The sequence below is a fragment of the Phocoena sinus genome, chromosome X, assembly GCF_008692025.1.
Source record: "Phocoena sinus isolate mPhoSin1 chromosome X, mPhoSin1.pri, whole genome shotgun sequence".
Taxonomy (NCBI): Eukaryota; Metazoa; Chordata; class Mammalia; order Artiodactyla; family Phocoenidae; genus Phocoena; species Phocoena sinus.
The window spans coordinates 13,302,236-13,317,719 of NC_045784.1; the positions used below are offsets into that span (position 1 = coordinate 13,302,236).

Genomic DNA, 15,484 nt, shown 5'->3' on the forward strand with positions numbered 1-15,484 from the left:
AGGTGACACTTTAAGACAGATCTTAGGGGCTCTGCAAGGTTAGCAACAGTTTTATTATAATTTTAAGATGATATTAGGTTAGGTTACAAAGAGACTGGGCTCTCATCTTAGGTACCTTCTCTTGCCCTCTCACCTACTCCCTCTGAGGGAAACCAGTTGCTGTGTTTTGATCTTCCCTATGGAGAGGCCTACACGGCATGGAATAGATAGATGCCTCTGTCTAACAGTCAGCGACAATCTGAATCCTGCCAACAGTCATGTGAGTGAGCTTGAAAGCAGATTTCCCCCCAAGTTGAGGCTTGAGATGACTATGTCCTTAGCTGCCTCCTTGTCTGCAGCCTTGTGTCAGCACCACCCAGCTAAGCTGCCCTCAAAAACTGTGAGATAAATGTTTGTTGTTTGAAGCTGCTATGTTTTGAGTGGGGAGAGGATAATTTGTTATACAGCAATCAGTAACTAATACACCCCTCATCCCATCTCACGTGTAAGGTTTTTCAGGTTACAAAGACTTCCACATACTGATTTCATTCAATCCCCACAGTGGTCATTGGAATATTGTCCCCATGCTCGCTTCGGCACCACATATACTAAAGTTGGAATATTGTCCCCGTTTTACAGATGCAGAGGAGTGGTCACCCAAGATTACAACTAGTAAATTCTAGACTGAGGACTAGGAAGATCTTGAGCATTTTAACTCTCAGCCCGGGCTACGTAGTTCTACTACAAGCTACCAGTGTAAAGAGTGTCACTCCGAACCCATCTGTCAAGGTTGTCACTACAGTGAATTTCATATCTGTAAAGCATTCACTAACATGACTTTCCCTAAGATAAATAGCCATTAAGTATGTTATAAAATACAGCAGAAGGGTCTAAAACAAAGCCATCTTTCCAATAAAAAAATAATCTATTGCCTTATAGAAGTGTTTGAATATCAGCTTTTTTTCCAACTAGCTGGCCCAATACAATCCAAAAAGGATTGGGCCAGAGAAAAATAAAAATTAGTATGCTTTTGTTTCAGATAAATTTCAACAGCAGTTCACTGATTATGGTAATAGTGCCCTGTTATGAAAATGTCCTAACAGAGCTCCTTATGTAAGGCATTTAAGTAACTAGGCAGATTATTTCCTCAGAACGTCTTGAAATATTCAAGTAAAGACACTAAAATGATAAGAAATGTGGAATTCTTACTGAGGAGTATAATTAACAGGTATCTTTATCCAGTTCTCAGTTATCCACCTGGTGATCTGCCTCGTGAGTTTCCTGAGGGTGAAGACCTGAGCCTGTTCATTTATGGATATCACCAGCAGCATCACTTGCTTGGCACGCAAAAGGTGATCATATATTTTAATCTATTAATTGTTTAGTGGTTTTGAATCACATTTTACTCACTTCCCCGCATGATACTTTCTCAGAAACATGCTTTATAGTGGCAGAGGAAGAATTAAAAATATCAATATTGAGAAGAGGGATATGAGGGGAAGGAGATGCAAAACAGTTTTATTGTTGCTCTTGGTAGCCATAATAATATATATTTTAAAGGAATATTATTTAAAGTTATAATAACAAATATAACCAAGAAAACAAAAATACTGACCTTGCTAAATATCAAAAGAACTATGATAGAAAGCAAAGAAAATGATGTAAAAGTTATGTCGATCAATATAACACCAAAATAGGAAAACCAAGAACAAATGTATCCGTCATATAAATACATGTAACTGCACTTAACTCACATTTTAAGGAAAAAAACAGACAGATCCTCAGATTGGGTGACAACCCTATGCTCTATTTAAGATAACCCAAGACAGAGCAAGATGACCAAAACCAAAACCAACTGTCTTAGATCACGCTGCTATAACAAAAATACCATAGACTGGGAGGCTTATAAACAAAAGAAATTTATTTTTCACAGTTCTGGAGGCTGGAAGTTCAAGATAAGAGTACCAGCATGGTTGGATTCTAATGAGAATCTTTTTCCAGGTTGCAGACTGCAGACTTCTTGTTTTATCCTCACATGATGGAGAGCAGAGGGAGCTCACTGGGTTCTCGTTTTCAAGGGCACTAATCCCGTTAATGAGGGATTCAACCTCATAGCCTAATCACCTAGCAAAGGCCCCACCTTCTAATACCATCACATTGGGGGTTAGGGTTTCAGGATATGAATTTTGGAGGAACATGAACATTCATGCAATAGCACCAAATGTTACAGAAGACCCAAACCATATAATATGCTACATATGGAAATATATTCAGTTGTACACACTGAAAATAGAGAATTTAATCTTCTTTTGAGTATCCAAGAGAAACTGACTACATATGATGTCACCAGAAAAATTCAATATCTTCTGAAAGACAGAATTGGTACAGGAAATATTTTCTGAACATATTGCAATAAAACTTGAAGTTAATTAAAAAAAATTTTAAGGCCTTTCACTTAGAAATTTAAAAAAAACTCATAAAAATAAATTTTAAAGAATTAACTAGCAAAAAAGTGATAAAGAACACACTACATATCAGTACCTATAGGCTAGAGCTAAATCAGTGCTCAGAGAAAAATTCATAAATAATTATATAAAAATAATAAAGTTTAATTAAGTATCCAACTAAAGAAATGACGGAATTAATAAAGAAAAATTTGAAAATAGTCAGAACCAAAATAAAACCAGTATTATTAATAAATAAATCACCAAAAAATGTTTGTGTTAAAAAGTAGAATTAAATGGGTAAATAACAAGCTAACCTCATTAAGAAAAATTGGGAAGAAATCACAAATCCACAAAATAAGAAATGACAAATTAGAAATAGCCACAGAGGGACTTTGCTGGTGGCACAGCAGTTGAGAATCTGCCTGCCAGTGCAGAGGACATGGGTTCAATCCCTGGTTCAGGAAGATCCCACATGCCGCAGAGCAACTAAGCCCATGCACCACAACTACTGAGCCTGTGTGCCACAACTATTGAAGCCCGTGCGCCTAGAGCCCGTGCTCCGCAACAAGAGAAGCCACCGCAATGAGAAGCCTGCACACTGCGACAAAGAGTAGCCCCCGTTTGCCGCAACTAGAGAAAGCCCACACACAGCAACGAAGACCCAACGCAGCCAAAAATAAATAAATAAAATAGCCACAGTGACAAAGGATTAGGGAAAAAGAAAGAAATTAAGAGATGGCTTTGCCAAATACCTTGCAAATAAAATCGGAAACCAAAAATTTAAAAAAAGACTAATATTATACAAAAATTTAATTTACCAAAAACTGCCTTCAGAAGAGAGAGGAAGCTTAAACTGATGATTTTCATAGACCAACACAAGGTGTCAATTACTTTCACAGCCCAGCTAGCTTCACAGGGGAATTCTAAAAAACCTTGGAAGAACAGACTATTCCAGTGATGTTTGTACTAATCCAAAGCTTAGAAACACAACATTTTCCAAATGTTCTTTATGAAGAAAGTATAGCATTGGCACCAAAAACCTGAAAAAGATTGCAGTATGATCAGACTTCCTGAGTTTGAATTTCAGCTCTGCTACTGTGTAGATTTGTTATCATAGATAAGTGACTAATGTCTTTGTGCCTCAGTTTTCTTATCTGTAAGGAACTTTCTAAGTCACGGACCACTGCTTGGTCCCATGAGGGCTCTTACACGGGCACTGGCCTCGACTGTCACCCAGCAATGCAGCAGAGGACCCAATGGGAGTGGACTTGTGACACACCCCTGGGAATTCCAAAATATACTTGGAACAGGGAGGCTTTGCCTTAAAGGGAAGTGCTGTATTACAAAGGTGGAAGCAATGAGCAAATAAAATTTCCGTTGCTGTGACTTCATTTGTGTGGGCACAGATTGGCGAGGCCAAAGGTTATTTGAGTTAAATATAAGTATGCAAAGATATTCCCTTACACATGCTGGGGTTCAGAAAGAGGAACAGAGCTGGGACTGTGGGGTCTGGAAGGGTTAGAGACAGTAGAGAAGGAAAGGTGTGGCTCATCTTGGTTACTTCTCTAAGTACCTCACCAAACATGTCACCTCACATCTCAGAGCCTCAGGTTCCTCATCTTCAAAGTTAGGCTGATTAAACTATTTATCTGAAGGATTGTTGTGAGCCTCAGATGGGGATGTTCTTTGTCCTTCCATTAGCTCCCAGTCTGTCATCCCACTCCTGGCCTCCCTACCTTCCCTACCCAACTTGGACCAGTACTTCAAATTCCCTCATATCCCCATCCTATGATTATTTTCATACAGATTTTTTTTAAAGCCTCTGGGTTAAAGCCACAATTTGTATCCTCTGCTTATATACCCAGAGGTTGAACACTGTTGGTAGAAATCATACAACCACAAAGCTAGACGCTACTGCCTACTCAAGGATTCAGTCTCAGGGCCACAATACCATCCCTTGATCATTTCTCTTGTTCTTTCTCGTATTCCTCTCACATCTTCTCAGTGAGCATAGAAAATTGCCACCATGTTCCTCAAGCCATTATTCAATCCATAAGCCCCACACTTTCAGCAGATGACAAAGCTTCTTCCTTGGTGGAGAGTGGTTGAGGCCCTCAGGCATGATTTCCTTCAACTTTCAGCCCAGCCTCCCCACGAGCACGTCTTCAGACATGCCCACACTTAACTCCTGTCCTCCAGGCTCAGAAAGTGCTGCTCCCCTCCTCTTATTACCAACCAACCAGCCCTTCCACTTTAGCCGCCATCCACATGCCCTCCATCTCCTCCTTTACCCCAGGGTCCTGCTCCCTCAGTCATACCTTCTCTTGAAAGGCTTTGTCTTGCTGCTGGCTCTTTCCCCCCAGCCAGTTAACATCCTAGAGGCTCTCTCTTCTTGAAATCCTTCTTTGAACATTTGTCCCTTGTATTGGGTTGGCCAAAAAGTTCATCTTACGGCAAAACCCGAACAAACTTTTTGGCCAACGCGATATTTACCATCCAGTCTCTCACCTATGCTTTTCATCTTTCCCACTGCTAGTTCCACTTCCTCACTTTCCATTCATGTCTCAACCCACAGCAATCTGGCTTCTGTCTCTACCAAACTGCGTTATATAAAGTGACTGGGGACCTCCTCATTACCAAATCCAATGGACACTTTCCATCCTTTATCTTACCAGAACACTCAGTTCCTTCCATCTTACAATGAATTAGAAGGCAAAACAATCAGCTAAGAGTGAGAAAAGAGATAGTAGTGGCTTCTCAAAGAAACAGCCTTGTGAATCCATTTTTCAAGAGTGTATCTTAGCCAAATAGTCTTTCTACTAAGTTAGAAATGCAAGCAGCAACAGAAACCATGCGGCGTGCATTAAATTGACGAAAACAATGCCATCAATTTAATGACGGATTCTTCGAGTAACTTAAGTATCAAAACTACCAATTATCGGGCTTCCGTGGTGGTGCAGTGGTTGAGAGTCCGTCTGTCGATGCAGGGTTCATGCCCCGGGTTCGTGCCCCGGTCCGGGAGGATCCCACGTGCCGCGGAGCGGCTGGGCCCATGAACCATGGCCGCTGAGCCTGCGCGTCCGGAGCCTGTGCTCCGCAACGGGAGAGGCCGCAACAGTGAGAGGCCCGCGTACTGCAAAAAACAAACAAAACTACCAATTATCTACTTATCTGTGACAATAAACAAGAATTAATTGATGAAAACAGTGCTATTTAAAAGTCCTTGTGTTTTCAGTATCACTGAAGCCACAAAAATCTCTTCACAAATTTTTATTTAAATAATGGAAGGCTTTTTCAGAAGACCAGAACATGAAAGTGTTAATTGACAAAGAAGCACAGGCCACCTTGTTCTCTGCTACCAGCTTTACAGATTTCACTAAATATCTTACAGACCTGGAACATGAAGTTCTACAGCTGTAAGAAAAATCACATGAAATTGGAAATGACAATATCTAGAACTATGTGGAAGTGCAAATTAACAATACAGCCCAGGATCTGCCCAAGGTGAATAAGAAATGAAAGTCAATAGTTAGATGCACTTGGCAAAGTTAATAACAGAAATGCAATTAAGGGAGAATGTAATAAAAGAAAAGGTTGTTTAGGGAAAGTGAAAAGTAAGTGTCATTCTTAGATGAGCAGTTTAGATGTCCAGAGGAAGGGAACTGTTTGATTTCCATGCGCTTCCCTACCATGATATCCAGTGAAGAATCCTAGGGATTAATCACACAGATGAAAACAAGGTATTAGCAACTCATGAGGTTAAGGGAGGCAGAGGTGCTAGGGAATCATATTCAGAAAGGATAGCCAAGACTGTAAGCCAATTTACAATGCCAAATGGGTACAGACCAAACATGTTAGATGCCAAGGTGACAGACCATGCCATATCTCACAGTTGTTGAGGATCAAGTTTCAGGATGAGTTGTGTACAGCTTCTGGAAATTTCTAGCAGAGAACTGGCAAGAAGGCAGCAAAAGTAGTAGGGTATCCCATCAGCTACAGAGTGTGAGTGAGGGCACATCACATAGGAAGACCGAGGGAGGTGCCTGAAAACAAAAACATCTTTGGATGGAGCCCTGGCATGATCCAAACTCTCACTTTCAAGGATTTTTTTTTTTTTTTTTTTTTTTTTGCGGTACGCGGGCCTCTCACTGTTGTGGCCTCTCCTGTTGCGGAGCACAGGCTCCTGACGCGCAGGCTCAGCGGCCATGGCTCACGGGCCCAGCGGCTCCGCGGCATGTGGGATCTTCCCGGACCGGGGCACAAACCCATGTCCCCTGCATCGGCAGGCGGACTCTCAACCACTGCGCCACCAGGGAAGTCCTCAGGGATTTTTTAAGACCAAATCTGGATCCCATGTTGGAGATTGTATTAGTTTCCTATAGCTACTATAAGAACTTACCACCAACTTGGTGGCTTAAAAGAACATTTATGTAGATCCTCATCCTCCAAGATTTTTGTTCAGAAGCCTAGACTGTAAGGAAGCCTTCCAGATGATTCTGATGCAGGTGCTTGTAGATCACATTTTAAGAGACACTATTATTGAGTACTGATGGGCACGGTGACCTTTAGGATTTCACGAAAGTCTTTGGAAACAAAACTTTCTAAATTAAAAAATACATACTCTTGGCTTAAGAATAATTTTGAAAATAGAAATTAAGATTTCAAAAGCACAGGTCAGAATTATGCAATGCGGCTTTGCAGTTATCAGAAGCTGTGTTAAGCAGGGCTACTGCAGTATGTGAGATAACACAAGATGAACAAACAGTGATTAATAACATTTAAGAGAGGCTGGAATCAATAGGTCAGTTATAATGGCTATTCTAGTTATAGTAACTGAGTTAGCATATGATTTACTGTTACTAGATCAATAAGGATGAAGGGAGTCTTTAAACGTTTAGGCAAGTGTGTATGTGAATAGAGGCTAAAACATAGGACCAGATAAAGAAAAAATACAGTAGAAAATTTATTCAAGGACAGTTTTTTCTCAGAGAGATTTTGTTGCGTTGCTGTGATACCAGTTGTCTTGAAAGCAAAACCAAGCTTCAAGGTTCTCACTTGTTAATATATCACGTACCTATACTTGTAATTGCATTTTTCAAGTAAGTTTAGCACTTGATGAAAAATCAGAAAACCACTTGACTGGTGATTTGTATTGAAAGGGATCTTTTGCACTGAAAGGGATCTGTTTTATTTGACATAACACAGACAGTGAAGGTAACAGGTTAGAGCATTTTGAAAGAATGGGCAAGATTGGCATGAGAAACTGTTTATCATCTCTGTTCCAAAATCTTCCACAGTTTAAAAAAAGGTTTTGTATTGACTGTTTTATTTTTTAAATAAATTTATTTATTTAATTTATTTATTTATTTTTGGCTGCACTGGGTCTTCGTTGCTTTGCGCAGGCTTTCTCTAGTTGCGGCGAGCGGGGGCTACTCTTCATTGCAGTGCGTGGGCTTCTCATTGCAGTGGCTTCTCTTGTTGCGGAGCTCGGGCTCTAGGTGCGCGGGCTGCAGTAGTTGTGGCTCATGGGCTCAGTAGTTGTGGCTCGCAGGCTCTAGAGCGCAGGCTCAGTAGTTGTGGCGCACGGGCTTAGTTGTTCCGCGGCATGTGGGATCTTCCCGGATCACGGCTCGAACCCCTGTCCCCTGCATTGGCAGGTGGATTCTTAACCACTGCGCCACCAGGGAAGCCCCTGTATTGACTGCTTTACAGGACAGGTGCTAAGAAATGAAGTAACTAGATAGCTAGTGGGAAGCAGCCGCATAGCACAGGGAGATCAGCTCGGTGCTTTGTGACCGCCTGGAGGGGTAGGATAGGGAGGGTGGGAGGGAGGGACACGCAAGAGGGAAGAGATATGGGAACATATGTATATGTATAACTGATTCATTTTGTTGTAAAGCAGAAACTAACACACCATTGTAAAGCAATTATACTCCAATAAAGATGTTAAAAAAAAAAAGAAATGCAGTAACTATGTTGAGGCAAATTACACAAAGGCAGATTCTATGAAGGTTGTTCAGGAATAGTTGTTTTTTTTTTTTTTTTTTTTTTTTTTTTGCGATACGCGGGGCCCCTCACTGTTGTGGCCCCTCCCATTGCAGAGCACAGGCTCCGGACACGCAGGCTCAGCAGCCACGGCTCACGGGCCCAGCCGCTCCGCGGCACGCGGGATCCTCCCAGACCGGGGCACGAACCCGTGTCCCCTGCATCGGCAGGCGGACCCTCAACCACTGCGCCACCAGGGAAGCCCTGGGAATAGTTGTTTTTAAAAGATGACAGTAGCGGGACTTCCCTGGTGGGTCAGAGTCCTCTCTCCCAATGCAGGGGGCCTAGGTTCGATCCCTGGTCAGGGAACTAGATCCTGCATGCATGCTGCAGCTAAGAGTCCGCATGCCGCAATGAAGATCGTGCATGCCACAACTAAGACCCGGTGCAGCCAAATAAAATAAACACATAAATAAATATTTTTTTTAAAAGATGACAGTAGCAAGTTGAATGGCAACCTCAGAACCTCAAGAAGCAAAAGAGGAGTGCCTTTTGTTTGTTTTATATCCAGGATGTTGCAGATGATTAACTGTTTATAATGAAAGAGAGGAGAGGATATTTGAGGAGAAACTGGATAGCTTTGAAGATATCCCACATTTGGGTGCTTGCATTACCTGAAATCCTCTTATAAAGTGATCGGAACAGATCTGTAAACTGAACAACTCAATGTTAGGAATCATAAAATGTACATATCATAAACTTGACATTCACTTGCCAGTCCTTTGCTGTAGGGGTCATGGCTTCTTCCTCCAGTGTAGGTCTGATTGGAATTCCAAGTTGTCCCACTGATGTCAAGAGACGGTATTAGGTGTTTGTTTGTTTGTTTAAATAAATTTTTTGTTTGTTTTTTATAATTTTTTTTTTTTTTTTTGGCCATGCCACACGGCATGTGACATCAGTTCCCCGACCAGGAACTGAACCCGTGCCCCCTGCAGTGGAAGCAGAGCCCTAACCATTGGACCACCAGGGAACTCCCGGTGTTAGGTGTTGAGCGCGATTTTCTCCAGCTTTTTTTCTAAATCTTGAAAATTAAGTCCCATAGCTGAAAGCAAAAGGGATTAAGTGGGCCACACCTTCAATTTACAAAAGTGGCCATGACTCTAGCTGACCATTTGCCTCAGGACTGTGGAAAAGAGCCAGTAGAGCTAGCTTCTATCCACTCCTCGCTAGACCCTGCTCCATGCAAATAGAAGACCGGGAAGAGGAGAGAGGTTAACTTTGGGGGAAGAGTAGTGCTCAGGAAGAGAGGTGACTCCCCTCTTCTCCCTGTGAGGGGAGGCAATACCCTGAATAATTGGGGAACATTTTCAGGAAAGAAGGCTGACCTCACATTCCCGGTTTGGACATCTGCTCAGTTTACTGACCTGCCCTGCTGATACCCAGGTTGGGGAAGGAGCATTAAGGAGTAATGATAAGGGCCACCCTCTTGGAATTCCCTGTGAACGTGGAAGATGGATTTTGGCTGTCCCCAAAGGAGCTGTTTTGGTTTGAGACCCTGCTTAGCAAGATCTGTTGAGACCCTCATCCATCTGTCCATGTTCAGCCTTTAAACACTTAGTTACATCAGTAATGATGACCAACCTAGCTGAGAAGCACATCTTGCTGGGGAAAGAGACAATGTCTATTTTTCCTCTCCCTTTTCCCCATCCTCTCACCAGAGGGATAAATGGGGAGAAAGGCAGGGAAATTGGAGAGCCACAGAGAATAAAGAGGAAAGCTTTAAAACAGATAAAAAATTGAAGTTGTAACAAGACTGCTGTAAAAACTGGAATGAGATAGTTTTAAGGACCAAAAGTGATTAAGAAGTTTTACTATAAAAATGAGACTCCCAAAGGGGTGGCCAGAGCACAGTTGGTGGCAGTTACTCCAAAATGAAAACTTTTTCACATTTGTACCCAACATATTGAAAATTTTACTTTAAAAACTTGAATAATTGAATAATCTACTCCCATAATGCATAGCCTGTTCTTTCCAGTGGTGGGTTTTTTTTCCTTAAGTGAGAACTTAGACTCCAGGGATGCAAACTCAGTAAGGCACACTGTGAAATTGTTTTGCTCCACTAACTCCATCTTTTACTTTTTTTCCATCCATGTCTAATTTGGCAGCAATTTTTAAAGCAATTTGCATTTATTGAGTTTTTCCAAAGGGATTTAAGTTTTCATAACAACAATGTTCTTTTTACACTAACTCCTTTGGTTCATGTAATATTTTAGTTGAATCAAAGAATTAGGAAAACAAGTTAAATGGCATAAACAAGCTTGGGAGCCAATATAACTGATTCTTCAGAGGTAGACAACCCGAATGTTGTGAACAGAGTGATGGGCATATTAGAGATGCTTTTTCCCCTGACTCCTCTCTAGCATGTCTGACCCTCCAGGTCAGACTGACTGGCCCACAGGACAGAGGGTGCTCACAGCTAGTTGGCTTCTCCTGCATATTTTAAAGCTGTGAGAGAAAACATTTTGAACTTCAGTAGGGACATCTGGGCTTACCTTGAATAAATGTAAACTATTTCCTTTAATCCACTAAGTGATCCGCACTCTCCCTGCTTGAGAATAATGCTTATTTAATATAAATTACTCACTTTTGATGATCGCCAAGGTAAAATGAATAAAATCTCCCTGAATGTAGGCAGTAGGAAACAACACCATCCCTCTCTGAGCAGTAGAAAAGAACACCATCCCTCTTTAGAGATCCTTCAACATGGCCCACCTCTATTTTCAACCGCATTTTCTGCAATTTCAAGCCCCAATTTAATCAACCTTAGGCAGTATGCAATAATATGTTAATGTCTCATTTTGTCTTCATTGATCTCTCTAGTAAAGAGAGCTGATATTAAGAGGCTATATTCAGATGAATGCCTATTATTTCTAGTCCCCATTCAAGAGTTTCGTCATTAGAGCTATTATCTTAATTTTACCTAGAATAGCTGTTCATTGTCTCTAGGAATCTGGTTTCTTTTCCACTCCTCTTTCAGTGGGAGTGACACAAATCTAATCTCAGTCAATTCAGGGGTTTCCTCCAAAGCACATTTTTAAGACCGAAGGTTCTTAAATATCACCAAGGAGACGAAAATGGGAAAAATCTGATCCTGAAGTTCCTCTGTCCTGATTTTTTCTCAACAGCAGATCTGCTATTTGTGGCTCATTGTTTAGGACATGGGGATTATTTTGTTCCATTATCACTCCACTGGGGCACAATGATGGCACCTCCCTCTGAGGCTGCTGGGGCATCACCTGCCCAGACTCACCATGATTCTATTTTCTGTCACACCAGGAGCAAACTTGCCAGCAGGGCTGCAAACACTTTTATTCCTGTCTTCAGAGTGTGTGTAAAAGCTAGGAAGACATTTGGATTTCTCTCTTGCCCTACTCAGGATTAGTTAGAAGCCACTTTAAGTCACTTAGTTTTTGCAGCATTCATTCATCCAAAAATATTTGTTGAATGCATACTATATGCCAAGCACTACACAACGCAGTATGTTCCTGATGACCTAAAGATGTGCTTACCTCTCCCTGGCAGACAGGGCAACTATGAGAGACTTGGCTAGGCATCTTTCTCTGAACATTTCAAGAAGGGCTATAAGCTTAAAAGCCAGGTGCAAGGTGAGGGTTATCTGGATGACAGTTTGCAGAACTAGACTGGAGTCTTAATTCCACTGATAATGTTAAATTCTTTGTAAGAGGAAGACTTCTTTATCACCTACCTTTGTGCTTCTCCCCCCGCCACCCCCCACCATGATACCTAGCACAGTTTTTCCTGCATGTGGCAAATAATCAATAAAAAGGTTTTAAATGAGTATAACTGAATATTTTATGTACCACTCTATTTTCATAAAATTTGAAATATACCATGCATTTTACTAGAGCAAGATAAAGCTCAGAAATATAGCTTCCTAGCTTTGTGCCATATCTACTGTTTCAAGATAATCAGCCTCTTGGTTTTGACAAGTGTTTTAATAATTATATCCTAAAGATGCTGAGGCAGCTTCCAAAACTAACAAATGCATTATGACTATTTTTTAAAAATCAAAGCTTTTTGAATGGGACGCCTAAAGAGAAAGTAACTTTTCCCTGAAGGAAGTAATTGTCCTATCACGAAAAGAAATTACCGTTAAATGCTGAATTGAATTAACCAGTAAAGAAATACCTTAATCTGCAGTTAGTAATCCCCATGCAGCCCTTCTGGAATTCCAATTGCCATTATTTTTGTGACTCCCCCCCAAATCTACAAATACTCAAGAGCCACTTTGTCTTCTGGAACAAAGCTATTGCTTAAAGTTATTGTGGATTTTAAGAGAAAGTTCAGGATCAAAAACTAAAGGTGAGAACAGGATTTCTATGATGTATTACCTAGAATTGTTTGCTTCAGCCAACCTGGTTCCTGGTCATAGATTCTGAAAAGCATAGTAAAATTAATGCTTTTGAACAAGTAAAGGGCTTTAAATTTTCACTTAGCTCTGTTATTTTTTAAAAAAAAGACATGGAAATTAATAGTTCTAAAGTAGAACTTGAACTCTTCCATGTGAACTTGTGGAGTGTTTTCTTTTAATCTTTGACTTTTTCTCGTCGATATAGAGTGAAACTAGATAGGATGAGAATTCTGGCTCATTGATTCTAGTTAAATAAGGCATTACTACAGTTTGAAAACTGAATGAGTCGTTTTGCTCAGCACAAGTCAGTAGCCACCCAGCCAATGGAATACTATGAAAAAATGATCTATCGTGGCCCTTTACATGTTTTATTTTATTTGGTCTGATGCTTATTTTATACCTGATGGAGAGAAGGATGAGGAGTTTTGCAAGCAATGTATGTAGCAATGAATGGGACGGCATCGTTCTACTTCCTCTTATTTTTCAGTATCCTGTCATCTCTTCCTTTGGTGAATTTGCGTCCTTCTATTGTATTCCACAGATGATTTTTAAGAAATAAAATGTCAAAACAAAGACTCTTTTTTGTTGAACAATTTGTAGAACAATTAAGGTAGTACTATCAGGGACTGTAAGGAAAGGTGAGATCTTTAAAATAAATAAATAAATGAATAAATAAATAAATATATATGTAAAGTATTATTGGTACTTTGGCCTCATAGTTTCATAACAATGAAGGAATGAAGGAAATGTTCTAGTGTGAGAATTTAAATATTATTTGTAAAACACAAAGAAAGCTTACTGGATTATCACAGTTGTGAGGGGAAAATACATCTCTCCTTTTCCTTAAATGAAATAGAAAAGATGACACATTCACAGAAAGATAGAGAAGATGAAAAGGCAGAGGGCTATGTACCAGATGAAGGAAAAAAATAAAACCCCAGGAAAACAACTAAATGAAGTGGAGATAGGCAACCTTCCAGAAAAAGAATTCAGAATAATGATAGTGAAGATGATCCAGGACCTCGGAAAAAGAATGGAGGCAAAGATCGAGAAGATGCAAGAAATGTTTAACAAAGACCTAGAAGAATTAAAGAACAAAGAAACAGAGATGAACAATACAATAACTGAAATGAAAACTACACTAGAAGGAATCAATAGCAGAATAACTGAAGCAGAAGAATGGATAAGTGACCTGGAAGACAGAATGGTGGAATTCACTGCCACAGAACAGAATAAAGAAAAAAAGAATGAAAAGAAATGAAGACAGCCTAAGAGACCTCTGGGACAACATTAAATGCAACAACATTCACATTATAGGGGTCCAAAAGGAGAAGACAGACAGAAAGGACCCAAGAAAATATTTGAAGAGATTATAGTCGAAAACTTCCCTAACATGCGAAAGGAAATAGCCACCCAAGTCCAGGAAGCACAGAGAGTCCCAGGCAGGATAAACCCAAGGAGAAACACACCGAGACACATAGTAATCAAACTGACAAAAATTAAAGATAAATTGTTGAAAGCAACAAGGAAAAAACAACAAATAACATACAAGGGAACTCCCATAAGGTTAACAGCTGATTTCTCAGCAGAAACTCTACAAGCTAGAAGGGAGTGGCATGATATACTTAAAGTGATGAAAGGGAAGAACCTACAACCAAGATTACTCTACCCGGCAAGGATCTCATTCAGATTCAACTGAGAAATCAAAAGCTTTAGAGACAAGCAAAAGCTAAGAGAATTCAGCTCCACCAAACCAGCTCTACAACAAATGCTAAAGCAACTTCTCTAAGTGGGAAACACAAGAGAAGAAAAGGACCTACAAAAACAAACCCAAAACAATTAAGAAAATGGTCATAGGAACATACATATCCATAATTACCTTAAACGTGAATGGATTAAATGCTCCAACCAAAAGACACAGGCTTGCTGAATGGATACAAAAACAAGACCTATATATATGCTGTCTACAAGAGACCCACTTCAGACCTAGGGACACATTCAGACTGAAAGTGAGGGGATGGAAAACGATATTCCATGCAAATGGAAATCAAAAGAAAGCTGGAGTAGCAATACTCATATCACATAAAATGGACTTTAAAATAAAGAATGTGGGGCTTCCCTGGTGGCTCAGTGGTTAAGAATCCGCCTGCCAATGCAGGGGACACGGGTTCAAGCCCTGGTCCAGGAAGATCCCACATGCCACGGAGCAAGTAAGCCCACGTGCCACAACTACTGACCCTGTGCTCTAGAGCCCACAAGCCACAACTACTGAGCCCACATGCCACAACTACTGAAGCCCATGCGCCTAGAGCCCGTGCTCTGCAACAAGAGAAGCCACCGCAATGAGAAGCCTGCAGGCACCGCAACGAACTGTAGCCCCTGCCTGCCAAAACTAGAGAAAGCCCAAGCGCAGCACCGAAGACGCAATGCAGCCAAAAATAAATAAATAAATAAAAAGAAAGAAAGAAAGAATGTTACAAGAGACAAGGAAGGACACTACATAATGATCAAGGGATCAATCCAAGAAGAAGATGTAACAATTATAAATATATATGCACCCAACATAGGAGCACCTCAATACATAAGGCAACTGCTAACAGCTATAAAAGAGGAAATTGACAGTAACACAGTAATAGTGGGG

General features: G+C 40.6%; 1 protein-coding gene across 1 annotated transcript in view; it reads left to right on the forward strand.

Annotated features, from left to right (window-relative positions):
• The window catches only part of GRPR (gastrin releasing peptide receptor), a 98,179-nt gene extending 96,933 nt beyond the window's left edge, over nt 1-1,246 (forward strand). Inside the window, exon 6 of the mRNA XM_032620611.1 lies at nt 1,222-1,246. The gene's annotated coding sequence lies outside the window, so the exon portion shown is untranslated. The remainder of the gene's footprint in view (nt 1-1,221) is intronic.
• Nucleotides 1,247-15,484: the final 14,238 nt, after the last annotated feature.